Source organism: Geotrypetes seraphini, chromosome 1, assembly GCF_902459505.1.
Source record: "Geotrypetes seraphini chromosome 1, aGeoSer1.1, whole genome shotgun sequence".
NCBI classification, from domain to species: domain Eukaryota; kingdom Metazoa; phylum Chordata; class Amphibia; order Gymnophiona; family Dermophiidae; genus Geotrypetes; species Geotrypetes seraphini.
The window spans coordinates 50620797-50648355 of record NC_047084.1 but is presented as its reverse complement, the minus strand read 5'-3'; the positions used below and the strand labels follow the sequence as shown (position 1 = coordinate 50648355).

Genomic DNA, 27559 nt, shown 5'->3' with positions numbered 1-27559 from the left:
GGTTTACGCTGCCGTCCCTCCGGACAGAGAGGGCTGTAAAATGGACAAATTTGGTTGCTGTTTTTATCGAAATTTGATGATGGCGAACCGTGTCCTCAACTATAGCTTTATCTTCGGTTCTGTGTGGACACCCTCCACTCGTTCCGGGAGGATATACCGGATTCTCGGCGTCGGAAGTTTCGTCTCCTCGGGGAGACCCTCTCCCAGCTCCGCCTCTGTTTCAAGCGGCCTATGATGCCTTAGAGTTGTCCTCGAGGGTCACGGCATTTGCGATCGCCATGCGTCGCCTCGCTTAGCTCAGGATTGTGGACATGGATCTCTCCCTTAGTACGAGTAATGTCCCGTTGGACTGGAAGACGGCTAACGTCATTCCACTCCACAAGAAAGGTTCCAAGATGGAGACGGCAAACTACAGACCGGTGAGTCTCGCATCAATAGTGTGCAAACTAATGGAAACTCTAATCAAACGCCAATTGAATACGATCCTGAATGAGGAGAATCTACGAGATCCCCGTTAACATGGATTTACTAAGGGGAGATCCTGCCAATCCAACCTGATCAGCTTCTTTGACTGGGTGACGAGGAAGCTGGATGTTGGGAGGAGTCCCCGGACATCGTATACCTGGACTTCAGTAAAGCATTTGATAGCGTACCACACCGCAGGTTGCTGAGCAAGATGAGTTCTATAGGATTGGGCGACACATTGACGAAATGGGTTGGGAACTGGCTTGGAGGTAGGCTTCAGAGGGTAGTGGTGAACGGCACCCCCTCCGAAATGACGGCGGTAATCAGTGGAGTGCCGCAGGGCTCGGTCCTGGGCCCGATCCTATTCAACATCTTTATAAGAGACTTGGCAGAAACATAGAAACATAGAAACATAGAAATTGACGGCAGATAAGGGCCACGGCCCATCCAGTCTGCCCACCCTAATGACCCTCCCCTGCGAGGTAAAATAACATTATTCGCCGATGACGCCAAAGTAAGCAATGTAGTGGGCAAAAGCACAACAGACATAAATTCAGTGTCCGACAACATGATGCACGACCTACTCCTACTGGAGCGCTGGTCTAGGTCCTAGCAACTCAACTTCAAAGCCAAAAAATGCAAAGTCATGCACCTGGGCAGCCAAAATCCATGCAAGACTTACACCCTTAATGGCGAGATCCTAACAAGAACTGAAGCAGAACGAGACTTAGGGGTGATCGTCAGTGAGAACATGAAGACTGCCAATCAAGTGGAGCAACTATGTTTCCACTATAAGCAGGAGAAGTATAACCAAGAGTCAGAAAAAGCACTATGCTATAAACAAAACAGACTGACTCTGTAACAGTATCACAACCCCGGAGGAGGACCCGTTGCACAAAAAATTAAGCTCAGAGATATAAAACTCTGAAGAGGGAGAGGTAACCCCCTCTTAGGGAAAGAGTTTATCTTCCAATCATTGCTTCATAATATGTAACAAACGAGTCCAGCTCAAAGGTATAAAAGGTTACAGCTGTGTATATATCTTAATGATGATGCAATATGCATTCCAAAAGCTTTCAAAAATCATATAAATTTTGCATTCAGGTAAGCACTGAAATATTCATATAGATAAGTCTCAAAAAATACTTATCAGGGTCCCGACGCCGCCCCGTTTCGGTGTCTACTTCAGGAGACCCCGTCCGACTAATTGAGTTCTGCCGTAAGTTAATAACTATAAGAAATTCAAGAACAGGTTCGTTCTGCAGTTGAAAATTTTTCAGCACGGAGATTTTTCAACTGCAGAACGAACCTGTTCTTGAATTTCTTATAGTTATTAACTTATGGCAGAACTCAATTAGTCGGACGGGGTCTCCTGAAGTAGACACCGAAACGGGGCTGCGTCGGGACCCTGATAAGTATTTTTTGAGACTTATCTATATGAATATTTCAGTGCTTACCTGAATGCAAAATTTATATGATTTTTGAAAGCTTTTGGAATGCATATTGCATCATCATTAAGATATATACACAGCTGTAACCTTTTATACCTTTGAGCTGGACTCGTTTGTTACATATTATGAAGCAATGATTGGAAGATAAACTCTTTCCCTAAGAGGGGGTTACCTCTCCCTCTTCAGAGTTTTATATCTCTGAGCTTAATTTTTTGTGCAACGGGTCCTCCTCCGGGGTTGTGATACTGTTACAGAGTCAGTCTGTTTTGTTTATATAATCAAGTGGAGCAAGCTTCATCCAAGGCAAGGCAAATCATAGGTTGCATACGCAGGAGTTTCGTCAGCCGTAAGCCTGAAGTCATTATGCCATTGTATAGATCCATGGTGAGGCCCCACCTGGAATACTGTGAGCAATTCTGGAGGCCGCATTACCGTAAGGATGTGCTGAGACTGGAGTCGGTCCAGAGAATGGCCACCCGGATGGTCTCGGGAATCAAGGATCTCCCGTACGAGGATGGCTGGATAAGTTGCAGCTATACTTACTCGAGGAACCGCAGAGAGAGGGGTGACATGATCAAGACATTCATGTATCTCACGAGCCGCATCGAGGTGGAAGAAGATATCTTCTTTTTCAAGGGTCCCGCAGCAACAAGGGGGCATCCGTGGAAAATCAGGGGCGGGAAACTGCACGGGGACACCAGGAAATTATTTTTCACTGAAAGGGTGGTTGATCGCTGGAATAGTCTTCCACTTCAGGTGATTGAGGCTAGCAGCGTGCCTGATTTTAAGGCCAAATGGGATAGACACCTGGGATCTATTCACAGAGAAAGGTAGGGGAGGGTCATTGGGGTGGGCAGACTAGATGGGCCGTGTCCCTTATCTGCTGTCTATTTCTATATTTCCATGGATCCGAACCTCCAGGAACGTCTAGCCAATCTCCCTTGTGTGGGAAATGAGCTGTTTGATTCCATTGAGGCAGCCACTAAGCGCCTCTTGGAGCATGAACAGTCCTTCGCGTATCTGAGATTTAAGCAATACAAGATTCCTCTCCGGAGGTATCTGCAGAAATCTACTCCTGCGTTCTCTCAGCTTCCTTCGAAGCGGCCGCAACAGCAGCAGCAGCAGCGTCAAGCTAAGGCCCAACCTCCATTTCCGGTGAAGCCTGGGCTGTCTTTATGACAATTCTAGTGTGAGCCTTTGGGCTCCCTTCCTCCTGGAGCCTTCCCCCCTCCCCATCGGGGGTTGTCTCCATGATTTCTATACCCAGTGGGAAAGTCTTACCACCGGGATACAACTTACTTCGGCGTGACAGAGAGGGCAAAATGTGAGGAGGGGTAGCACTATACACTAAAGAGGACATCAAAGTTACCAAAATCGCAGATGTCAAGTACACCGGGAAATCCCTCTGGGTGAATTTGGCTAAGGGGAAGGACAAATGCCTGTATCTTGGTGTAGTATACAGACCTCCAAGACAACAGGAGGACATGGATATAGAATTAGTCGAAGACATTGAGAATATCACTTTGCGTGGAGACACAGTATTGTTAGGAGACTTCAATATGCCTAATGTGGATTGGAACAAACTTTCCGCTGCGTCCAGCGGCAGCAGGAAACTATTAACCTCTATAAAGGGAGCAAGACTCAGACAAATGGTATTAGAGCCCACTAGGGATCGGGCGATACTAGACCTAATGCTCACCAACAGAGAAAGTGTCACAGAGGTCTCGATAGGCGATATGTTGGCCTCCAGTGACCACAACATGATATGGTTCAACCTCAGGAAAGGTTTCACTAAGTCAAGCACATCAACCAAGGTCCTCAACTTTAAGGGCACAAACTTCGAAAGCATGGGAGATTTCGTCCATTGGGCACTGCAAAACCATGCCGAAACAGATAATGTAGAGGTAATGTGGTCAACTCTGAAATCAACCTTACACGAAGTAACCAACTGCTACGTCAAATCAGTAAGTAAACGGCGAAGAAACAATAGACCACAGTGGTTCTCTGCAGAGATCTCAGACTTCATAAAAAAGAAGAAAAGAGTGTTCATCCTCTACAAACTATCAGGGAAGCGAGAATCCAAGGAAGACTATCTGGTCAAGTCAAAAAGCGGTCAAAACGGCAGTCAGGGAGGCCAAACTCCGAATGGAGGAGAACCTTACGAAGAACATCAAGAAGGGCGATAAATCCTTCTTCCGGTGACAGAAAAAGATACACAGATGGGATAGTACGCCTTAGGAAACCCGATGGGAACTATGTAGAATCGGACTCCGATTAAATGAATACTTCTGCTCGGTCTTCACTTGCGAAGCACCGGGATCCGGCCCTCAGCTGCCGACGAGGGAAAACTCGGAAGACCCGTTTCGAAATTTCGAGTTTACGCCCAGCTGTGTCTACGAGGAGCTATCAAGATTCAGGGTGAACAAAGCTATGGGTCCTGACAAACTACACCCCAGCGTGCTCAGGGAGTTGAGTGACGTCCTGGCGAAACCGTTATCCGCGTCTTCAATCTTTCCCTAAGTACAGGAAGAGTGCTATTGGATTGGAAAATGGCTTAACGTCATTCCACTCCACAAAAAAGGGTGCAGGACAGAGGCTGAGAATTATAGACCGGTGAGTCTCACATCGATAGTGAGTAAAATTATGGAAACACTAATCAAATGCCAATTGGATAAGATCCTGAATGAGGAGAATCTATGAAATCCCCATCATCATGGTTTTACGAAGGGAAGGTCAGGGCTGTGGAGTTGAGGAGTCGGAGGAAATTTCGGGTACCTGGAGTCGGAGTCTGAAGGACAAAAAACTGAGGAGTCGGAACATTTATCTACCGACTCCACAGCCCTGGGGAAGGTCCTGCTAATCAAATCTGATCAGCTTCTTTGACTGGGTAACAAGAAAGCTGGATATAGGGGAGTCCCTGGACGTTGTGTACTTGGACTTCAGCAAAGCATTTGATAGCGTCCCACACCGCAGGTTATTGAGCAAGATGGGTTTGATGGGATTGGGTGAAACATTAACTGCATGGGTTAGGGACTGGCTTAGAGGTAGACTTCAGAGGGTAGTGGTAAACGGTACCCTCTCTGATACGACGGAGGTGATCAGCGGAGTGCCGCAGGGCTCGGTCTTGGGCCCAATCCTATTTAACATCTTCGTAAGAGACTTGGCTGAGGGGCTTCGAGGTAAAATTACATTATTTGTCGATGATGCCAAACTATGCAACATAGTAGGCAACTGCACAACAAATGAAAGCACAGTGCCTGACAAAAGCTCAATGCCCGACAGTGACGCAGGACCTACTCCTGCTGGAGCATTGGTCAAAGACTTGGCAACTAAGTTTCAATGCCAAAAAATGCAAGGTCATGCACCTTGGCGGCAAAAATCCATGCAGGACTTACACCCTAAATGGTGAGATCTAGCAAGGACTGTAGCAGAACGTGACTTGGGGGTGATTATTAGCGAAGACATGAAGACTGCCAATCAAGTGGAGAAAGCTTTATCCAGGGCTAGACAAATCATTGGCTGTATCCGTAGAAGTTTCGTCAGCTGTAAGCCCGAGGTCATAATGCCGTTGTACAGATCCATGGTGAGACCCCATTTGGAATACTGTGTACAATTCTGGAGGCCGCATTATCAAAAAGATGTGCAGAGAGTTGAGTCGGTTCAGCGAATGGCCACCAGGATGGTCTCAGGACTCAAGGATCTCCCGTATGAGGAACGCAGAGAGAGGAGAGACATGATAGAGACGTTCAAATATGTCACGGGCTGTATCGAGTTGGAAGAGGATCTCTTTTTCCTTAAAGGATCCATGGCAACAAGAGGGCATCCGTTGAAAATCAGGGGTGGGAAATTTCATGGCGACGCTAGAAAATATTTCTTCACCGAAAGGGTGGTTGACCGCTGGAATAGTCTTCCACAACAGGTAATTGAGACTATCAGCGTGCCAGATTTTAAGAAAAGATGGGATTGGCATGTGGGATCTCTTCATGGAGGTAGTTAGGGGGTGGGCCATTAGTGTGGGCAGACTAGATGGGCCGTGGCCCTTTTCTGCCGTCATTTTCTATGTTTCTATGGCAGTTGGATGATTTCCATCATCCAGGAAAGGTACTCCCTTCACTTCAGTCACGTGCCCCCAGACCTTCCTCTAAGAATTTCCTTCTGCCCGGTCTCAGCTGCCCTTCTGCAGGAGGCTCAGGTGGTTGAGGAGGTTTCTCCGGACCAGTGGAATACCGGATTATATTCCCGGTACTTTCTGGTACCCAAGAAGACGGGGGATCTGCGTCCGATCCTGGACCTCCGTGCTCTGAACAAATTTATGGTCAGGGAACAGTTCAGAATGCTCACCCTTCCTACCTTGTACCCCCTCTTGGACGAGGTGGACTGGCTGTGCTCACTGGACCTCAAGGAGACGTACACGCACATTCCGATACACCCGGCCTTTCGCTGGTATCTGAGACTCCGGGTGGGGGATCTCCACCTCCAATATCGTGTCCTTCCGTTTGGCCTGGCAGCCTCTCCGAAGGTTTTCATGAAATGTCTAGTTGTGGTAGCTGCGGCCCTGTGTCTCTGCTTCCTGCAGATGTTTCCCTACCTCGATGACTGGTTGATCAAGGCGTCCTCGTGCCACGAAGTTCTGCGAGCGATGAATCGGATCATCTTGCTCCTGCAGAGTCTCGGCTTTGAGGTGAACTTCCCCCCAAGTCCCAACTCTGTCCGTCAAAGTCTCTGGAATTCATCGGAGCGATCCTGTACACGGTTCGTCTCCGCTCCTTCCTGCCTCGGCCTCATCAGGAGGCCCTTGTTCGTTTATGCCGGAGGGTGGCCCATCTGTCCTCGGCCCGGCTCGGCTCCTGATAGTCCTCCTTGGTCACATGGCCTGTACAGTTCATGTGACTCCTTTTGCCAGACTTCACCTCCGTATTCCCCAATGGACTCTTACATCCCAATGGAACCAGGATCGAGGCACTGTCTCTCAACTCATTGTCGTGCCTGCTTTGTTGAAGTCTCTCTGTTGGTGGATGCTCTCTTCCAATCTTTCCAGAGGTTTTCTGTTTCGTGCCCCCCTCACGCAGAAGGTCGACATATGCTTGAGGGGCTCATATGGACGGTCTTCGCACTCGGGGTCTTTGGTCCAGTGCCGACTGTCTTTGTCACATCAATCTGCTGGAGCTTCGAGCGATTTTCCTTGCCCTGAAGGCTTTTTGTCGCCTGCTTCGCGACCCGAGTGGTGCTGATCCGCACGGACATCCAGGTCGCCATGTATTATATCAACAAACAAGGGGACACGGGGTCTCTATCCCTGTGCCAGGAGGCGATGCGGCTCTGGGATTGGGCCATCCGCCGCAATATATTCCTTCAAGCGGTCTACATTAAGGGCCAGTACAATTGTCTGGCGGATTGGTTAAGAACATAAGAACATAAGAAATGCCTCCGCTGGGTCAGACCTGAGGTCCATCGCGCCCAGCAGTCCGCTCACGCGGCGGCCCATCAGGTCCAGGACCTGTACAGTAATCTTTTATCTATACCCCTCTATCCCCTTTTCCAGCAGGAAATTGTCCAATCCTTTCTTAAACCCCAGTACCGTTCGCTGCCCTATAACGTCCTCTGGAAGCGCATTCCAGGTGTCCACCACACGTTGGGTAAAGAAGAACTTCCTAGCATTCGTTTTGAATCTGTCCCCTTTCAACTTTTCCGAATGCCCTCTTGTTTTTTTATGTTCTGAAAGTTTGAAGAATCTGTCCCTCTCTACTCTCTCTATGCCCTTCATGATCTTGTAAGTCTCTATCATATCCCCTCTAAGTCTTCTCTTCTCCAGGGAAAAGAGACCCAGTTTCTCCAATCTCTCAGCATATGAAAGGCTTTCCATCCCCTTTATCAGTCGTGTCGCTCTCCTCTGAACTCTCTTGAGTAACACCATATCCTTCTTAAGGTATGGTGACCAATACTGGACGCAGTACTCAAGATGCGGACGCACCATTGCCCGGTACAACGGCAGGATAACTTCTTTCGTTCTTGTTGTAATACCCTTCTTGATTATCCCCAGCATTTTATTCGCTCTCTTGGCGGCCGCTGCGCACTGTGCCGTCGGCTTCATTGTCATGTCCACCATTACCCCCAAGTCCCTTTCTTGGGTACTCTCATTCAATAACATCCCTCCCATCGTATAGCCGTGCCTCGGGTTTCTGATTCCCACATGCAGTACTTTACATTTCTCAACATTGAACTTCATCTGCCATCTCTCTGCCCATTCTCCCAATTTGTCCAAGTCCCTTTGCAATTTTTCACAGTCCTCCTTTGTCCGAGCTCCACTAAACAGTTTGGTGTCGTCCGCAAATTTTATTATCTCACTCTTTGTTCCTGTTTCTAGATCATTTATGAATATATTAAATAGCAGCGGCCCGAGCACTGAGCCCTGCGGAACACCACTCGTGACCTTCCTCCAGTCTGAGTAGTGTCCCTTCACCCCTACCCTCTGTTTCCTACCCGCTAACCAGTTTCTGATCCATCTATGCACGTCTCCGTCCACCCCATGGTTCTTCAGTTTCCGGAGTAGACGTTCATGAGGCACCTTGTCAAAGGCTTTCTGGAAATCTAGGTATATGATGTCTATAGGGTCTCCTTTGTCCATCTGTTTGTTAATTCCCTCGAAGAAGTGCAATAAGTTGGTCAGACACGATCTCCCCCTGCAGAAACCATGTTGGCTGGTTATCAGAAGTTCGTGTTTTTCAAAATGTTCATCAATTTTTTCTTTTATTAGTGCTTCCGCCATTTTCCCCGGAACAGAGGTCAGACTCACCGGTCTGTAGTTTCCCGGGTCTCCTCTTGATCCCTTTTTAAAGATGGGCGTAACGTTGGCTATCTTCCAATCCTCCGGAATCACACCTGTTTTCAGAGATAGGTTGCAAATTTGCTGTAATAGTTCCGCTATTTCCTCCTTTAGTTCCTTCAGCACCCTTGGATGGATTCCATCCGGACCCGGGGATTTGTCAGTTTTTAGTTTTTCTATCTGTCTGCGCACATCATCAAGGCTCACTTCTATGGATGTTAACTTTTGTGCTTGATTTCCATTGAAGAATTGCTCAGGTTCCGGTATGTTGGTTGTGTCTTCGTTTGTGAATACAGATGAAAAGAACATGTTAAGTCTTTCTGCGACCTCTTTCTCTTCCTTCACCGCTCCCTTCCTGTCTCCGTCATCCAGTGGTCCCACCTCCTCCCTAGCCGGCTGTTTCCCTTTAACATATCTAAAGAACGGTTTGAAATTTCGTGCTTCCCTGGCTAGTCTCTCTTCATACTCTCTTTTGACTTTTCGAACCACACGGTGACATTCTTTTTGATACTTCCTGTGCTCTCTCCAGTTTACCTCAGTTTTGTCCCTTTTCCATTTTCTGAATGAATTTTTCTTATTGCTTATTGCTTATCGCTTCCTTCACTATTTTAGTTATCCACGCCGGGTCTTTTATTCGACTCTTGTTGCACCCTTTTCTGAATCTGGGGATATATAGATTTTGCGCCTCGCTCACCGTGTCCTTGAAAAAGGACCAGGCTTGTTCTACCGTCTGCCATTTTTGGGAAGTGTTCCTAAGTTTCTTCTTTACCATTCCCCTCATTGCTTCGTAGTTACCCTTCCTGAAGTTAAAAGTTGTCACTATGGTTCTCTTTCCTTTCAGTATTCCTACTTCCATCTTGAACTTGATCATATTATGATCACTGTTTCCCAACGGTCCCACTACTTCCACTTCCTTTGCAGGTCCCCTTAGCCCATTTAGGATTAGATCCAGAGTGGCATTTCCTCTTGTCGGTTCTCTAACAAGCTGTTCCATGAAGCAATCTTGTACAGCCTTCAGAAATTCTGTCTCCCTAGCGCATCTTGAGCTTCCGAGACTCCAGTCTATCCCAGGGTAGTTGAAGTCTCCCATAATAACCGTGTTACCGCCTTTGCATTCTCGCTTCATCTCGGCTTCCATTTCTTCATCGATGTCTCCGGTTTGACCGGGTGGACGATAGTATAGGCCTATCTTTATTTCAGGCCCTTTCCTTCCTGGTATTTTAACCCATAGTGATTCTAGCTTGTTGGTAGTCTCCGCTGTGTCCATTCTTGTCGATTGTATGCTTTCTTTTATGTATAGTGCTATCCCACCGCCTTTCTGTCCTGACCTGTCCTGGCGATAGAGCTTGTACCCCGGCAGTGCTGTATCCCATTTGCTTTCCTCATTCCACCATGTTTCAGAGATTCCAATGATGTCTATGTCCTCCGCAATGATCATGGCTTCTAATTCCCCCATTTTGCTTCTTAGGCTCCTTGCATTAGTATATATGCAATTTAGCTCCTGGAATTTTGCTGCCTTTAATTCCTTTCCCTGTGCTTCGGTCTTTAGATACTTCTCTTTGGCTACAATCTTTCTAACCTTCTCTTCTTGGTTAGTCGACTCCTGTAATTTGTCCATTGTTTCTTCCCAGCCTTTTTTCCCCTCAGTATCTTCACGGGATACCTTTTTCCGAAACATCGACGCTTGGTCGACTGTCGGCTTTCCCCTTCTTCTTAGTTTAAAGCCTGTTCTATTCCTCTCTTGACATTGTTTGCTAGAAGTCTAGTTCCCGCTGTGCTCAGGTGCAAACCATCTCTCCTGTAGAGCTTGCTCTTGCCCCAGAACGTCGTCCAGTTCCTCACGAAGTGGAATCCTTCTTCCTCACACCATCTCCTCATCCACGCATTTATTGATTGTAGTTCATCCTGCCTTTTCACATCTGCCCTCGGTACTGGTAGGATCTCTGAGAATGCTATCTTCTGGTTGAGTCGTCTTCTGCAGCCTCACGGGTGGTCCATCCATTCCTTGACCCTGCGTCAGGTGTTTGCTCGTTGGGGGATTCCAGATGTCGATCTGTTCTTGTCCCCCCCCTCCTCAATCACAAGTTGGCCCACTTCTGCTCCAGGGTTTACACCCCTCAGGCTCGAGGCGGATGCTTTTCTGCTGGACTGGATGAACCTGTTTCTGTATGCGTTCCCTCCATTCCCTCTGATTCTGAAGACTCATCAGGCTCAAGTCCACGCGTGCCATCATGATTCTGATAGCTCCTCGGTGGCACCAACAACCACGGTTCTCCCTTCTGTTGCAACTCAGTTCCAGGGAGCCTCTTCTTCTGCCTGTTTTCCCTTCTCTGCTTACGCAGAGTCGAGGTTCTCTACTTCATCCCAACCTTCAGTCTCTGCACTTGACAGCTTGGTTCCTCGAGACTTAATGCCCTCGTTCCAGTTCTCTCAGCCTGTGCTGGACGTCCTGAAGGCTTCTCGGAAGGAGTCTACTTGCCAATGTTACCACCAGAAGTGGACCCGCTTTTCTTCCTGGTGTGCTTCTCGCCAGCAGGAGCCGCTGTCTGCCTCCTTATCTGCTGTCCTGGATTATCTGTTCCATTTGTCTGGCGGTGGACTCGAGTCCTCCTCGGTTCGAGTCAACCTTAGTGCCATTGCTGCTTTTCATCAGCCGATTCACGGGAAGCCTATCTCTGTTCATCCTGTGATTTCCCTCTTCATGAAAGGCCTTTACCACTTTCACCCGCCCCTTAAACCTCCTCCTGTGGTTTGGGATCTTAACGTGGGCCTTGCTCACTTGATGAAACCCCCGTTCGAGCCGCTAGCACGGACTCACTTGAAGTTTCTTACTTGGAAGGTTGTGTTTCTTATTGCTCTCACTTCTTCTGCCCGTCGGTTCAGTGAGCTTCAAGCCTTGGTTGCGGACTCACCTTTCACTGTCTTCCATCATGATAAGATGGTTCTCCATACCCATCCTAAGTTCTTGCCTAAGGTTGTTTTTGAGTTCCACATCAACCAATCCATTGTTCTTCCTGTGTTTTTTCCGAAGCCCCGTTCTCACCCTGGAGAAGTGGCTCTGCATTCTCTTGACTGTAAGCATGCACTGGCTTTCTACTTGAAGCGCATCACTCCTCATCGTTCTGCTCCCCAGCTGTTTCTCTCTTTCGATCCTAATTGCTTGGGTCGCTCTGTTTCTAAGCGGACCATTTCTAACTGGTTGGCCGCTTGTATCTTTCTGTTACGCTCAGGCTGGTCGCTCCCTACTGGGTCGAGTCATGGGCCACAAGGTCAGAGCGATAGCGGCGTCTGTTGCTTTTCTCCGCTCTACTCCACTTGAGGAAATCTGTAAATCTGCCAGTTGGTCCTCGGTTCATACGTTTACCTCGCACTACTGTCTGGATACTTTCTCCAGGCGTGATGGCCATTTTGGCCAGTCCGTTTTGCAAAATCTGTTCTCCTAACTTGCCAACTCTCCCTCCATCCCTTTCTGGTTAGCTTGAAGGTCTCCCATCAGTCAAGAATATGCTGCCTGCTTGTCCTGGGATAAAGCACAGTTACTTATTGTAACAGGTGTTATCCAGGGACAGCAGGCAGATATTCTCGCAACCCACCCACCTCCCTGTGGTTTGCTTCTTTGCTAGCTATCTGAACTGAGGCCACGCTGAGGAGACGCATGCCCTAGGTTGGGTGGGAGGGGCATGCGTGGGCCAATCGCAAGCTTGAAGGTCTTCAAGCAAGTCTTCTTGTGAAAACGTCCGCTAGGGAGCTCCGTTGGTGACGTCACCCACATGTTGAATATCTGCCTGCTGTCCCCTGGATAACATCTTTTATGGTACATAACTGTGCTTTTAGGGCCGACTGACCCACCTCCACCTCCCTTCCAGACCTCTCCCCTGCCTCTCGGACCTCTATACAGCTTACCTGGTGATCTAGTGGTGAAGCGGGGCAGCAGTGCTGTTCCTACACTCCTGCCCGTGCAGAGCCGTCCACAAAAATTGACTGCTGTGAGTTCCTGTGGTCTCGCAGGATTACAGCAGACAATGGGAACTCACAGCAGTCATTTTTGTGGTCAGCTCTGCACAGGGCAGGAGTGTAAGAAGAGCCCTGCTGCCCTGCTTCACTGTTAGACCACCTGGTAAGCTGTATAGAGGCCCAGGAGGCGGGGGATGCTTCCGGGTTTAAAAAGAACTAGCGAATAATCAAAGTTGAGTCTTAAATGCACGAATCGGGAGGGTGAAGTGTACATCTTTCCTTAACACATGTTCCACCCTCACCCCAGCCTGTAAGTCGGTAAACAACCTTAGTTTCAATTTCTGCAAGCAGTCAAAGCAGAAGTTCTTTTGCTATTGCTCTGCTTCTGTTTCTGTCTTTTTTCCCCCTCCCACTTAGTTTGTTTCTTTTGGTGGCTTCAGTGCCTTGAGACCCCTCCTCGGTGATTCCCTGTTGGAGAAAGGAATGCAGTTCTGTGGAGCCAGACTGCAGCTTCACAGAGAAACTTGGGTCAATCTGTGGAGCAAGCCTGCTGTGTACCACACTCTTCAAGGGGCCAGGGTCATTTCCTGTGGAAGTCTGCTGGCCAGTGACTGTCATAGGTTTCTAGCACAGGCTATGTGCATCTGGACAGAAACCTACCAGGGTATTTAGGGTGAAGGTTGTAGTCTTTAGGCTGTCTGGCAGTCCAAATATCTTCATTCCTGTGCATTTGGAGCTGTTTGAGGCATAAAGTCCTTTTCTCCACTTAGCTGCTTTAAGAATGCTGAAAGACAATGGCATTACAGAGTACCTTCATTTTTCCTATAGGAACTTCAGGCGTGGCTTGTGGATAAATTTTAATCTTTGTTTTTCACAGTTTCTGAGGGTAGGGTTCAGGTCCCCCACCTCCCCAGGCCCCAAATTGCTATTTTTTTATTTTCGTTTTTGGTTCGAATTTGTGATGGTGGCCTCTTGGATTTTAAAATTGACCTTTCTAACTTGGATTTTATCTGCCTCAAAAACCCACCGATTTGACTCAGAATTGATTGGGAGCCCAGCCCCTAACTATTTAATGTGGACATTGATTGTGCCGGATCAGCTATTGCATACTGCGTGTCATAGCACACCGGGGGAGGGGGCGAGAGCTTCAGACTTTGCCTCCCTATTGCCTCCCTGGGTTGGGGAGCTAGCCTGGGTTCGTTTCTTCTGAAGAAAATCTCCCCCACAGCCGTTGTGGAGTCTGGCACAATATGCCTGCATTCCGAGTCTGGGGACTCTTGACACAGCCATGGTGAGGCCTCATCTGGAGTACTGTGTGCAATTCTGGAGGCCACATTACTGTAAGGATGTGCTGAGTTGAGTCGGTTCAGAGAATGGCCACCAGGATGATCTCGGGGCTCAAGGATCTCCCGTACGAGGATAGGCTGGTTAAATTGCGGCTATGCTCTCTCAAAGTACGTAGGGAGAGGGGAGACATGATTGAGACATTTAAGTATATCACTGGCCGTATCGAGGTAGAAGATGATATTTTCTTTCTCAAAGGCCCCTCGGTCACAAGAGGGCATCCGCTGAAAATCAGGGGTGGGAAATTTCATGGTGACACCAGGAAGTACTTCTTCACAGAAAGAGTGGTTGACCCACTGGAATGGGCTCCCAGTGCAGGTGATCGTGGCCAGCAGTGTGCAAGATTTTAAGAAAAAGTGGGATGCCCACGTCGAATCTCTACGAGGGTAGTGTAGAGGTGATGCCATCAGAGCATGACCCCTAGGAGGGTAGTTAGGGGAGGGTTAATGGAATGGGCAGACTCGATGGGCTATGGCCCTTTTCTGCCGTCATTTTCTATGTTTCTATGGTGATGTACCTCAACAAAGCCCTGCCATTGCGGAGTGGACCTTATCCCAGGACAAGCAGGCATGATATTCTCACATGTGGGTGACGTCATCTACGGAGCCCCGATGCGGAAGCATTTTCAAGCAAACTTGATTGAAGATTTAAGTTTGCTCTGCTGCTCCACGCATGCGTGCCTTCCTGCTCCACTAGGGGGTGCATCCCCTCGTGGTCTCCAGTTCAAAATTTTCCGCGAGCCTAGAAGACGTGTTTTTCAGGCTCTGCCCCAACTGCCTTCTAGCACCGCGATTTTTTCTTGTTTTTTCACGATTAAGTCGCTGTGCGCGAATTCCTTACCTTTTTACTTGATTCCTGCTTCGTTTTCAACGACCCGGAGGCTTCCGGGTCCCCGTGGCCGCGTGGCTAATCAAGCCGCGGCTACTTTCGATTTAATGTCCCGGCCTTTGACCGGCTTTAAAAAGTGCACCCGGTGCGAGCGGCTTCTTTCCCTCACAGACCCGCATCGCCGGTGCATCCTTTGTCTGGGGGCGACTCATCCAACCGACTCCTGCCCCCAGTGCGCTATTTTCCAAAACCGGGCCTTCCGCCGAAGAAAAGCCCGCATGGCGGATCTTTTCACCCCGGACCAACCCCCCACTTCGGCCTCGAGGTCGGCCCTGGCCTCGGCCCCGGCCTTGACCTCGGCCCCGGAAACCTCGGCATCGCCTCGAGACTCGACCCCGAAGTCCTCGGGACAACAGAAAGCCTCGGCTCCGGGTAAGTCCCCTCTTCCCTCTTCAGGTTCTGTAACAGCGAAGAAGCCAGCCTCGGGGACAACGGCGACGCATGGCGGAAGCCCCATGCTTACAGCCCCGCCTAAGCCCTCCAAGCCTTCGGGCCGTGCCTCCACCACACGGGAATACTCTGATACGAGGTCGCCCCCGGTGGAGCGCAAAGAGGCAGGGGACATGCCTTCGATGCTGTCCGTGCCCGTCTTCCAGGACCTACTCCGAGCGATGATCACGTCGGAGCTGTCCGCTGCAATAGCCCAGTTTCAATCGGCCTCGACCTCGAATGCGCCAGACCAACCTGAGCCTCGCACCGAACAACCTCGAGGAAAGGTGCGCAATCCTCGCCGCATCCCATCCTCCTCGGACTCCTCGCCGAGACGCCCGAGACATTCCCCCTCTGCGGACCGCCGAGGGGCAAAACGTCGGGCTAGAACGACAGAAACCTCGAACCGCCGTACCTCCAAGAAGGCCCGAGGTTCACCAACCCTACGAGGCCGTTCCCCCACACCTCGTACAGGACCACTAAGGGTGGCTGAGTTACCACTCTCCAACCCGCGTATCCTCCGAACTCCCCCTCGGACGCATTCTCCGAGGGAGTCCGGATCGAGGTCACCAACCCGACATCGATCGGTACCCTTAACCCCGGCATCGTCTCCGAGGGGCTCCTCGAGACGCCGAAGATCGACAACCCCGGAACACTCTCACAGTGCTTCCCCAACCTCGGAGCATGGATCAGAGCATGAACCTCGATACTCGAGGGAAGCCTCCTTATCCTTCTCCACCCGGCGAAGGTCTCGTTCCCTGACCCCGCACGGGGCTCCGGGGACATCTCGCCCATCCTTCACTCGCTTTGTCCAAGACATGGGCCAAGCATTGGACTTAGATCTCCAGTCCGACTCCAGATACTCTAAGGAGTACCTGGCGGAGCTGGATATGCCATCACTGCCCAGAGAGTCCCTCCGCTTACCACCTAACCCGGTACTCCAACAGGCCTTCTTCAGGAACCTGGAGACCCCCTACATGGTCACGGCCGTACCCTCCAAAATGGAGGCCAAGTACCGCACAGTACCTTATCCGGGATTCGAGCAACCACAGCTCTCCCACCAATCGCTGCTGGTGGAATCCTCCTTGAAAAAGGCTCACCCGTCCCGTGTCTCAGCAGCGGTACCCCCAGGCCGGGAAGGCCGAACCCTGGACAAGTTCGGCAGGAGACTATACCAAAACGCAATGATGGCCTCTAGGGTGCAAAGCTACACTTTCACCTTCACATCATACCTCAAACACCTCATTGGACTATTGAGAGCCTTTGAGACTGACCTACCGGCCTCCCGACAGGAAACGTTCGGCCTGCTTTTAGAGTCCCTCTCCAACCTGCGCCTTCATCTATTCCACGCGGCCTACGATGGCTTCGAACTCTCCTCCAGAGAAGCCGCCTTCGCTATCGCCATGCGCCGACTAGCTTGGCTGCGCCTGGTCGACATGGACCCCAACTTACAGGACCGGTTAGCAAACCTCCCCTGCGTGGGAAAGGAATTGTTCGATGACACTATCGAGGCGGCGACAAAACGCCTCTCCGAACATGAACGCTCATTTGCCTCCCTTGTCCGGCAAAAGCCCAAACCGCCAGCGCCCAGGCCATACAGGGCCCCTCCGCGCCGCTACCCACAAAAGTCCACCCCTGCTTTCTCGCGGCCCCCACCCAGACGTCCGCAAGCCCATCACAGGGCCATGCCCAAGTCCCAACCGCCCGCGACCACCAAACCATCCCCGTCCTTTTGACGGGACACGCGGAAGGGGGCGGGCCCCCTCCGCCATAGTCCCAGACCACCTTCCCATCGGAGGTCGACTCAAAGCCTTTTACCCTCGCTGGGAACAACTCACGACGGACGCATGGGTCCTTGGCGTGATCTCATCAGGGTACTCTCTCAACTTTCGGGCCATTCCCCCGGACAACCCCCCAAGGAATTGCCCTCCCAACAGGACTCAGCTACCTCTACTCCTCTCCGAAGCTCGAGACCTGCTTCGCCTGAGAGCAGTGGAGAAGGTCCCCCCCGACCAACGGGGGAAGGGCTTCTACTCCCGTTACTTTCTGGTACCGAAAAAAACGGGAGACCTACGCCCAATACTAGACTTGAGACGCCTCAACAAATTCCTGGTACGGGAAAAGTTTCGGATGCTCTCACTACCAACACTCTACCCCCTGATCGACGAGGGCGACTGGCTCTGCTCCCTCGATCTCAAGGAGGCGTACACACATGTCCCAGTGCACCCCGCTCACCGCAAGTTTTTGCGTTTCCAAGTAGGGGACTGGCACCTACAATATCGAGTCCTCCCCTTCGGACTAGCATCATCACCTCGGGTCTTCACCAAGTGCCTCGTGGTGGTAGCAGCAACCTTACGCTCCCAGGGCCTCCAGGTATTCCCCTACCTGGACGACTGGCTAATCAAAGCCCCGTCCAAAGAAGGGGCTATCTCAGCGACCCAACAGACTATTACCTATCTACAAAGTCTGGGGTTCGAAATAAACTTCCCAAAATCTCAACTACGCCCCTCACAATCCCTACAGTTCATCGGGGCCACGCTGGACACGGTTCGCCTCCGTTCCTTCCTCCCCCCTCCGCGCCTGGAGGCGTTAGCAAGTCTGAGCCGAAGGATCTCTCGGCTGACCTCAGTATCAGCCCGACAGATGATGATCCTCCTGGGCCACATGGCCTCCACCGTCCATGTCACACCCTTCGCCCGCCTCCATCTGAGAATCCCTCAATGGACCCTGGCGTCTCAATGGCGTCAAGACCGGGACCCGATCGACCACTCAGTGACAGTGACTCCTTCATTGCAACGATCGCTCCGCTGGTGGGCCGACTCTTCAAATCTTTCCAAAGGTTTGCTCTTCCTCACCCCACCCCACAGCAAGGTACTCACCACGGACTCGTCGGAGTACGCTTGGGGAGCCCATCTGGACGGCCTGCGCACCCAGGGAATGTGGTCAGCACAAGACCGACGCTGCCACATCAACGTGCTAGAACTTCGGGCCATCTACCTCGCAGCAGTAGCCTTCCAACATCTGCTCCGCGACCGAGTGGTTCTCATCCGAACCGACAATCAAGTAGCGATGTACTACGTAAACAAACAAGGGGGCACAGGATCTTGGCCCCTTTGCCGGGAAGCTCTGCGCCTCTGGAAATGGGCAATCTCCAACAACACCTTCCTTCGGGCGGTGTACATACAAGGAGAACAAAACTGCCTGGCGGACAGACTCAGCCGCCTCCTCCAGCCACACGAGTGGTCACTACACTCTCAGGCTCTACGAGGAGTGTTCGAACGGTGGGGGACGCCTCAAATAGACCTGTTCGCGTCCCCTCACAACCACAAGCTGCCTCTCTTCTGCTCCCGGATATACTCCCCGGACCGGCTCGAGGCCGACGCCTTCCTCCTCGATTGGGAGGGAAGGTTCCTGTACGCGTTCCCGCCGTTCCCTCTGATACTGCGGACGCTTATCCACCTGAAAACGGTACAAGCCACCCTGATCCTGATTGCCCCTCGCTGGCCACGCCAGCCGTGGTTTTCCCTTCTACTTCGACTCAGTGTCAGAGATCCACTGCCTCTGCCTCTGTTTCCCTCTCTACTGTCACAGGGTCAGGGTTCACTGTTACATCCCAATCTTCAATCTCTTCATCTGAATGCTTGGTTTCTCTCCCCCTGACTGCTCTCCCCGTGTCTCAATCAGTCAAGGAGATATTGGAGGCCTCTAGAAAAACCTCGACGAGAACCTGCTACTCCCAAAAGTGGACCAGATTCTCAACCTGGTGCTCCTCCCACAGCCAGGACCCGGTGTCGGTCCCCGTCCCCCTGGTCCTTGACTATCTACTTCAACTATCTCATTCCGGCCTAAAGACCAACTCCATTCGAGTACACCTCAGTGCGATTGCGGCCTTTCATCGGCCCCTGGAAGGGAAAGCCCTCTCGCTCCATCCCTTAGTCACTCGCTTCATGAAGGGCCTGCTGAACGTCCACCCCCCTCTCAAACCTCCCCCGGTGGTTTGGGACCTTAACGTGGTTCTGGCTCAACTAATGAAACCTCCATTTGAGCCCCTAGACAAATGCCATCCAAAATTCCTCACTTGGAAGGTAATTTTCCTACTTGCACTCACGTCCGCACGGCGGGTTAGTGAGCTACAAGCCCTGGTAGCGGACCCACCCTTCACGGTATTCCATCACGACAAGGTGGTACTCCGCACCCATCCAAAGTTCCTACCTAAAGTAGTGTCTGATTTCCATCTAAATCAGTCCATTGTCTTACCTGTGTTTTTCCCCAAGCCCCACTCTCACCCCGGAGAAGTGGCGCTCCACACTCTTGACTGCAAAAGAGCGTTGGCCTTTTACCTCCAACGCACTCAGCCACACCGGAAAGTCCCACAACTGTTTTTGTCCTTCGACCCAAACCGGTTAGGTCACCCAGTTTCCAAACGCACCTTGTCCAACTGGTTGGCCGATTGCATCTCCTTTTGCTACGCTCAGGCTGGTCTCGCGCTGAATGGTCGAGTAACGGGACACAAAGTCCGAGCGATGGCAGCCTCCGTAGCCTTCCTCAGGTCAACACCTATTGAGGAAATCTGCAAGGCTGCCACATGGTCTTCGGTTCATACCTTCACCTCCCACTATTGTCTGGACTCCCTGTCCAGAAGCGATGGCCGATTCGGCCAATCGGTGTTGCGAAATCTATTTGCTTAAATTGCCAACTTCCCTCCATCCCTCTGCAGTAAGCTTGGAGGTCACCCACATGTGAGAATATCATGCCTGCTTGTCCTGGGATAAAGCACAGTTACTTACCGTAACAGGTGTTATCCAGGGACAGCAGGCATATATTCTCACAACCCACCCACCTCCCCGAGGTTGGCTTCTTGGCTAGTTAAGTGAACTGGAGACCACGAGGGGATGCACCCCCTAGTGGAGCAGGAAGGCACGCATGCGTGGAGCAGCAGAGCAAACTTAAATCTTCAATCAAGTTTGCTTGAAAATGCTTCCGCATCGGGGCTCCGTAGATGACGTCACCCACATGTGAGAATATATGCCTGCTGTCCCTGGATAACACCTGTTACGGTAAGTAACTGTGCTTTTTCACCAGATTTATTTGGCTCCTCTGAACAGCATATCCTCAGATCTGCTCGTTTGATGCAGCTAGCGGTGGGTGCATTGGGGCTTTTTCGATCTGTGGCAAAGCTTCCTGTTCATGGGCTTTCTTGTCTGGCCATGTCAGACCTCAATTTGCAGTAGTTGCCATGCAGATTTTGTTTCTTCTGTTTCCTGCCACTGTATTTAATTTGGATCTGTCTGATGCCTTTGCTGAAACTGGTTTCGTCGGCCGCCCTGAACATCCGGATTGGAGGTGCTGATCCTTCATATTTCCAGCGGGCTTCTGTCTGCCTCTTTACAGCTGATGATCCTGGACCGTGCTCCTGTGCTTTTTCCATTTCGTCCACAGCTCTTGGGTCTGGTTTCAAAACAATGTGATACCCATAAAGCTTTTTCCAATCTGCTAAAGCTATGTTTACACTTATCACCTGTATCCTTATTTTTGGCAGGTTTGAACAACCTCAGGTGGATTCTGCCCTGGCATAGATTTTCCAGCGCACAGTCCTCCCTAGTGCTGAGGGAGTGAAGTTTCAGTACACTCAGGATCGCAGGAGGCTGCTATAATAACATTTTCTTTTCTAGCATCCTTAACCAAGTGGCGGTGGCTATTTCCTTTATGACACATGCTTGTCATTCAGACCTGCGCAATACATCCTCTGTGGAGGTGCATGCCTGTCCTCTGGTGCTGGCCCTTTATGATCTCATTCGAATTCTTAGTACATTTTCTGCTGGTGTAGAGTCTGAGCGCCAAAGTCTTTGGACTGCCTTTGGATAAGGATGCTGCCTCGGATCACCTTCATCAGCTGTTTTTTCAAGGGCCGGATTCTTGTTGGTATAGATCTAGATGATCTGTACTCAGATGTTGTGAATGCCACTCTATCTTACTCCCTGTGAACCAGTTTTGCTGGACATCGGGAAGGGATCGTAGTTCTCTATTCCTCAGGTTTTTTCTCCTAGGGTCATTCCCAGGGCTACGACCACATTACCACAGTTCCAATCCAGGTGTCCTCGGATTCCTGTGCAGTGACTAGGTCTCTCAAAAAAAAAAAAAAAGCCAGCACCGATGCCGCATAGGGCGGATGTAGCTTCGTCACTCGCAGGCTGTCTTTTCTACAATTTTGTCAGGAGCGGACTTAACTTTCATCGGACACTTGTTAGACCTCCTTTGCCTGCCTCTGGCTTGGTTTCTGGACTCTGGCAAGTTGACGGCAACAGAGTCCAGGGTCTGAGATTTTCTGGAGCGCCTCTTCCAATCCATGAATGGGGGCTTAGGCGATACTCCTTGTACTTCCCCATGCCAGAAAAGCTTGGAGAATTGGAGATCATATTCTGGTTCTACAGTCTGTCACACACTTCTTGCGAATTCCCTTTTTCCGAATGGACAACGGAGTACACGGTGCTAGCTGCTGTCTCCAGGTGAGTTTGTAGTGTCCTTAGATCTCAAAGGTTTACCTTCATATTTCATTCTGACCAGAGCATTGCAGGTTTCTGTGTTTCCAAGTTTTGTAACTGCATTTCCAGTTTGCAGCTCTGCTCCTTGGCCTCGCAACGGTTCCCGCACTTTGTCAAAGTGATTGTAGTTGAAGCAGCTTTCTGCCAGCAGGGGGTCAGTCCACCCTTCCTGGGACAGCGGGTGCTTCGGGCTCCAACTCGTTGGGTATACAAAGGCGCAGTGGGGACTGTAGTGCCTCTGCTGCAGGCATTGGCAAGTTCAGGAAGAGACTCTTGGCGTACTCCAGTCCCTGGAGTTTCTGGGGCTTCTCTTTGTCTTCAGACAGGGTTGTGTGTTTCTTCTCAGGGCGAATAGACAGAACCTTCGTCAACAGATCAGAATTCTATTGAACTGACTGGCTTTCTCGGCCTGGTTTTATAGACACCTAGAAAGTGACGGCAGATAAGGGCCATGGCCCATCCAGTCTGCCCACATCAATGACCCTCCCTTTCCTCTCTCTGTGAAGAGATCCCACGTGTTGATCCCATTTAGTCTTAAAATCAGGTATGCTGCTGGCCTCAATTACCTGTAGTGGAAGACTATTCCATCGATCTACCACCGTCTCGGTGAAGAAGTATTTCCTGGTGTCGCTATGCAATTTCCCGCCCCTGATTTTCCACGGATGCCCTCTTGTTGTCGTGGGACCTTTGAAAAAGAAGATATCCTCCCCCACCTCGATATGGCGCGTGAGGTATTTGAACGTCTCAATCATGTCTCCCCTCTCCCTGCGTTCCTCTAGTGTGTAGTGCTGCAATTTATCCAGCCGTTCCTCATACAGGAGATCCCCGAGTCCTGAGACCATCCGGGTGGCCATTCGCTGGACTGACTCAAGTCTCAGCACATCTTTGCGGTAATGTGGCCTCCAGAATTGTACACAATATTCCAAATGGGGTCTCACCATGGACCTATAGAATGGCATTATGACTTCGGGCTTACGGCTGACGAAACTCCTGTGTATACAACCTATGATTTGTCTGGCCTTTGAAGTGTTCTCCACTTGATTAGCCTTCATGTCCTCACTGATATCACCCCTAAGTCTCGTTCTGCTACAGTCCTCATTAGGATCTCACTATTAAGAGTATAAGTCTTGCATGGATTTTTGCTGCCAAGGTGCAAGACCTTGCATTTTTTGGCATTGTAACTTAGTTGCCAGGTCCTGGACCAATGCTCCAGTAGGAGAAGGTCGTGCGTCATACTGTTGGGCATTGAGTTTTTGTCAGGCCCTGTTCTCTTGCCTACTATATTGCATAGTTTGGCGTCATCGGCGAATAATGCTAATTTACCTTGAAGCCCCTCAGCCAAGTCCCTTATGAAGGTGTTGAATAGGATCGGGCCTAAGACCGAGCCCTGCGGCACTCCACTGATCACCTCTGTCATTTCGGAGGGGGGTGCCATTCATCACCACCCTCTGAAGTCTACCTCCAAGCCAGTCTCCAACCCATGTAGTCAATGTGTCACCCAATCCTATAGAGCTCATGTTGCTCAACAACCTGCGGTGTGGTACGCTATCGAATGCTTTGCTGAAATCCAAGTACACGATGTCCAGGGACTCCCCAATATCCAGCTTCCCCGTCACCCAGTCAAAAAAGCTGATCAGGTTGGATTGGCAGGATCTCCCCTTTGTAAACCCATGTTGATGGGGATCTCGTAGATTCTCCTTGTTCAGGATCGTATCCAATTGGCGTTTGATTAGAGTTTCCATTAGTTTGCTCACTATTGATGTGAGACTCACTGGTCTGTAGTTCGCAGCCTCCGTCCTGCATCCTTTTCTGTGGAGTGGAATGACATTAGCCGTTTTCCAGTCTAACGGGACTCTTCCTATACGAAGGGAGAGATTGAAAGAGTGTGGATAGCGGTTCCGCCAAGGTGTCACTTAACTCCCTGAGTACCCTGGGGTGTAGGTTGTCTGGCCCCATCGCTTTGTCAACCTTGAGTTTGGATAGCTCACTGTAGACACTGCTGGGCGTAAACTCAAAATTACAAAACGGGTCTACCGAGCTATCCCCTGTTGTTAGCTGAGGGCTGGATCCCGGCGCCTCATGGGTGAAGACTGAGCAGAAGTATTCAATTAAAAGTTTCACTTTTTCGGAGTCAGATTCTGCATAGTTCCCGTCTGGTTTCCTAAGGCGTACTATCCATCCTGTGTTCCGGTTTCTGTCACTAATATACCTAAAGAATGATTTATCGCCCTTCTTGATATTCTTTGCTAGATTCTCCAGGTTCTGCAGGTTCTGGGGTCTTGGGCAACCTCTTAGGAGGCGATCCCCTGGGCCAGGGTGTCCTTGATGGGAGTCGTCCTATTTTGGTGATCTCTGCTGAGTTTTCCCTCTTTCAGATGCCGCTCCCCTAGATGGAGCCAGCTAGCAGCAATTTGAGGTGGCTTCTTCGTATTTCCGAGTTGATGGTTATCCATCTTCCATCTCTGTCCTCCCCTTCCGTTTCTCTTCCCTCCCCAGGAGGTCTGGCATCTTTCCTTTTTTTCGTCTCCCTCCACAGATCCACCTTTTCTTAACTACCCTTTCATCCAGCATCTCTCCTTCCTTCCCCACCACCCCAGTGTCCACCATCTCTCCCTTTCTTTTCCCAACTATCCTCCTATCCAGTATCTCTATCCCCCCCTCCACACCATCCCTTGCGTCCAACTTCTCTCCCTTTCTGTTCCTTCCCTCCTTAAATCCCATTGTCCATCATCTCTCTCCCTCGCTCCCTCTCCTCTATTTTCAGACCCATTTCTTCCTCCCCAAAGTTAAGCATATGCACATCTCTTTGAACCCCCCCTTCCCTCCCTCCATGTACTTCTATACCAGGGCCTCCCTCCTCTGAAGGTCTGTTCCCCCTTTGAAGGCCTGCCTCCCCCCTTGAAGGCCTGCCTCCCCCCTTAAGGCCTGCCTCCCCCCCTTAAGGCCTATCCCCCCCTTGAAAGCCTATCCCACCCCTGAATAATAATAATAACTTTATTCTTGTATTCCGCCATACCCAGAAGAGTTCTAGGCGGTTCACTTCAATTAAACAGATGGTTCCTCCGTCGCGGTCTGGCCCCTTCTCTGACGTCGGAGGGGCGTGACCACGATGGAGGAACCAGCTCCGAAGCGGTACTAAGATCGCTAACACTGCGATCTTGCTTGCAGGCTGTTCCGTCTGGAAGATAAACAGTGCGGGGAGGCCAGGGTGAGCGGAAGGCTGAGGGGGTGGGATCCGGACGCCGCTGAGGGGGGGGAAGCCTGACAGCAGCACTTCCCGACTGACCCTCCCCCCTTGCCTTCTGAAGCAGGTTAAAAAAACAAGTATTGAAGCAGACATGGAGATTCACAGATTATGCCATGCCCTGGCCTGGCCATAGGCATAACAGAGGGGTATTAGGAATTTAGTGAAGCCTGGGAAGGCTCCCAATTAGGTTGTCCTGGCTTTCCTTCAGGAGGGTTTGAACAGAAGTCTAGCAGTGGCCTCCCTGAAAGTTCATTTTGTAGGCTTTGCATGTTTTTTTAATGCGCCGAGGCACTAGTTCGCTTACTGCTCTTTCAGATGTGATCAGGTGTTTGAGGTGGGTTATTCGTCTGCATCTTCCTTTCCCTTCATGGACTCTATTATTTTATGGGGCCTTGGTGAGGCTCCCTTTGAACCACTGTAAGATGAATTTCTTCTAAACCTAATGATCACAACAGTTTTTCTGGTCACCGTTGTCTCCGCATGGTGTATTTTGGCATTTCTGCTCTTCATGCAGGAACCCTTTTCTCTGAATTGCGGGTGTTTTCCTCCGTACGGTTCCTTTCTTCTTGCCGAAGGTGGTCTCAGCTTTCCAAGGCAATCAGGAGGTTAGATTGCCTGCATGCATTTCATCCAACAGGTTCTGAGCACAAAGATTAGATGTCTGCAGTGTCTTGCTCCTTTATTTGGAAGAAATAATTGAGTTCAGGGATGTCTGATCACTTTTTTGTTCTCGCTGCTTCTCACCGTGGTAGTCCGGCATCCAAGTCCTTGATTGCTCAATGGATTCGAATGGCCATTTCTGTTATTTACATTGCCCGCGGCAAGTAGCTGCTGATTTTGCTTAAAGCATTCTTGACGAGAAATGTGGCTGCGTCGTGGGTGGAATCTCGCGCAATTCATCCTGATGAAATTTGTAGGGCAGCTCCTTGGTCCTCTCCTTTTTATATTTTTACCTGGTTTTACCGAATGGATATGGCTGTGCATTCTGATGCTGTTTGAGGGTAAGCTCTTCTGTCCCTCTCTAGCTGCCATGGTTTTGGTACGTCACCTAGCGTATGGAATCCAGAAGGAACGTAAGAGAATGGAAGATTAGGTTTATACCTTCGATAATCTTTCTGTTAGTCCCTGGAGGATTCCATATGACCTGCCCTCTCTGTCTTCACTCAGTTGTTGGAGTAGCCTGCTCTTTTCTGCCTCGGTCACTCTCATTACAGGTGTGAAGTTTTTCCAGCCAGTTGGCAGATTCTGAGGGGAGTTTCTGTGAGTATACACATTATCAAAGACCTTTCTTGGGGTGCTTGCTGTACATAGCAGGTTAGTACTGCATTGTTCCTCAATATTTTTTTGAGTTGCCTTTTCCTATTTTTCACTTGTTAATATTTTCCAGAACAAGCCAGTTCATGATTTACTTGTGTTGATGGGGATTCTCCCCTATATCTCCTTGTCCTGGATTTGCAGGTATGTGCTTGGCTTTGGGACTGAACTAAAGTTGTTTTGACTCGCAGGCTAGAAGGGGGGGTGGGGTGGGGTGGATCATGTGTTCAGAAAAAATGTAGATTTCTACAAACCTGGACTGCGGGTTCAGATTGAACACCTTGCGTATGTAATCTCCCAGGGACTAAATAAAGAAGATTATTCAAGGTATAAGCCTAATCTTTCATTGGGCTCGATAGACCTTTGGTCTTTCCCATTATGGCAATTCTTATGTTATGATTTGTTTTTTTTTGGGGGGGATGTTCTCTTTGGGTCTGATAAGTGCATATATCCTGGGTGGTCAGAACTCATTGCCATGATTTGGCTCTAGAATTACCATAGTTATCCAAATAACGGAGCAATCAAACTACTAGGGTTTTTCAAAAAGTTTCAGCACTTTCATATTTTTGTGGGAAATTGTTGGGGTGGGAGAAGTGGTAAGAGGGCAAAACAGGGTGATTATGTGGAAAAGTGGTGTAATTTGCTTTTGAGATATTTAATAAATGGCATAGAAACATTTTGAAGATCCCTCGTACAACTGATTTGATGAGCCATTTGCTGTTTCATTTACCAGCAGTGTTTTACATACATGACTTTGAGACAAACATATGCTACCGGCAGAATCAACTGTGGTTGTAAGTGGGAAGAGGGAAGATTGTAGGTGGAGAACCCCAATGACGCACATCCGTTCCTGGCCCAGAGTCTGCCAGATGGAGGAGGTTGAATTTGACCTCGGTGTCTCTTGAAACCCAAGGGATTTTGAAATTCAGTGAATTTGGGGAAACTATACTAGTATCTGGTTTAGCTGTGACTTTTTTTTTTTTTTATCAGAGTTCAGACTAATGGGCTTGTAGTTCAGCTTCATTCTGCTGGAATCATCTGCCTAAATGGAGATGTCAAAATTTCATGTATGAATGAGTTATCGTAAGTATGGTAAGGGGAT

At 49.9% G+C, this 27559-nt stretch overlaps 1 protein-coding gene across 6 annotated transcripts in view; it reads left to right on the top strand.

Moving 5' to 3' along the window:
• Positions 1–27559, top strand: part of DDX4 (DEAD-box helicase 4) — a 340193-nt gene that overhangs the window by 30150 nt on the left and 282484 nt on the right. The window lies entirely within an intron of this gene.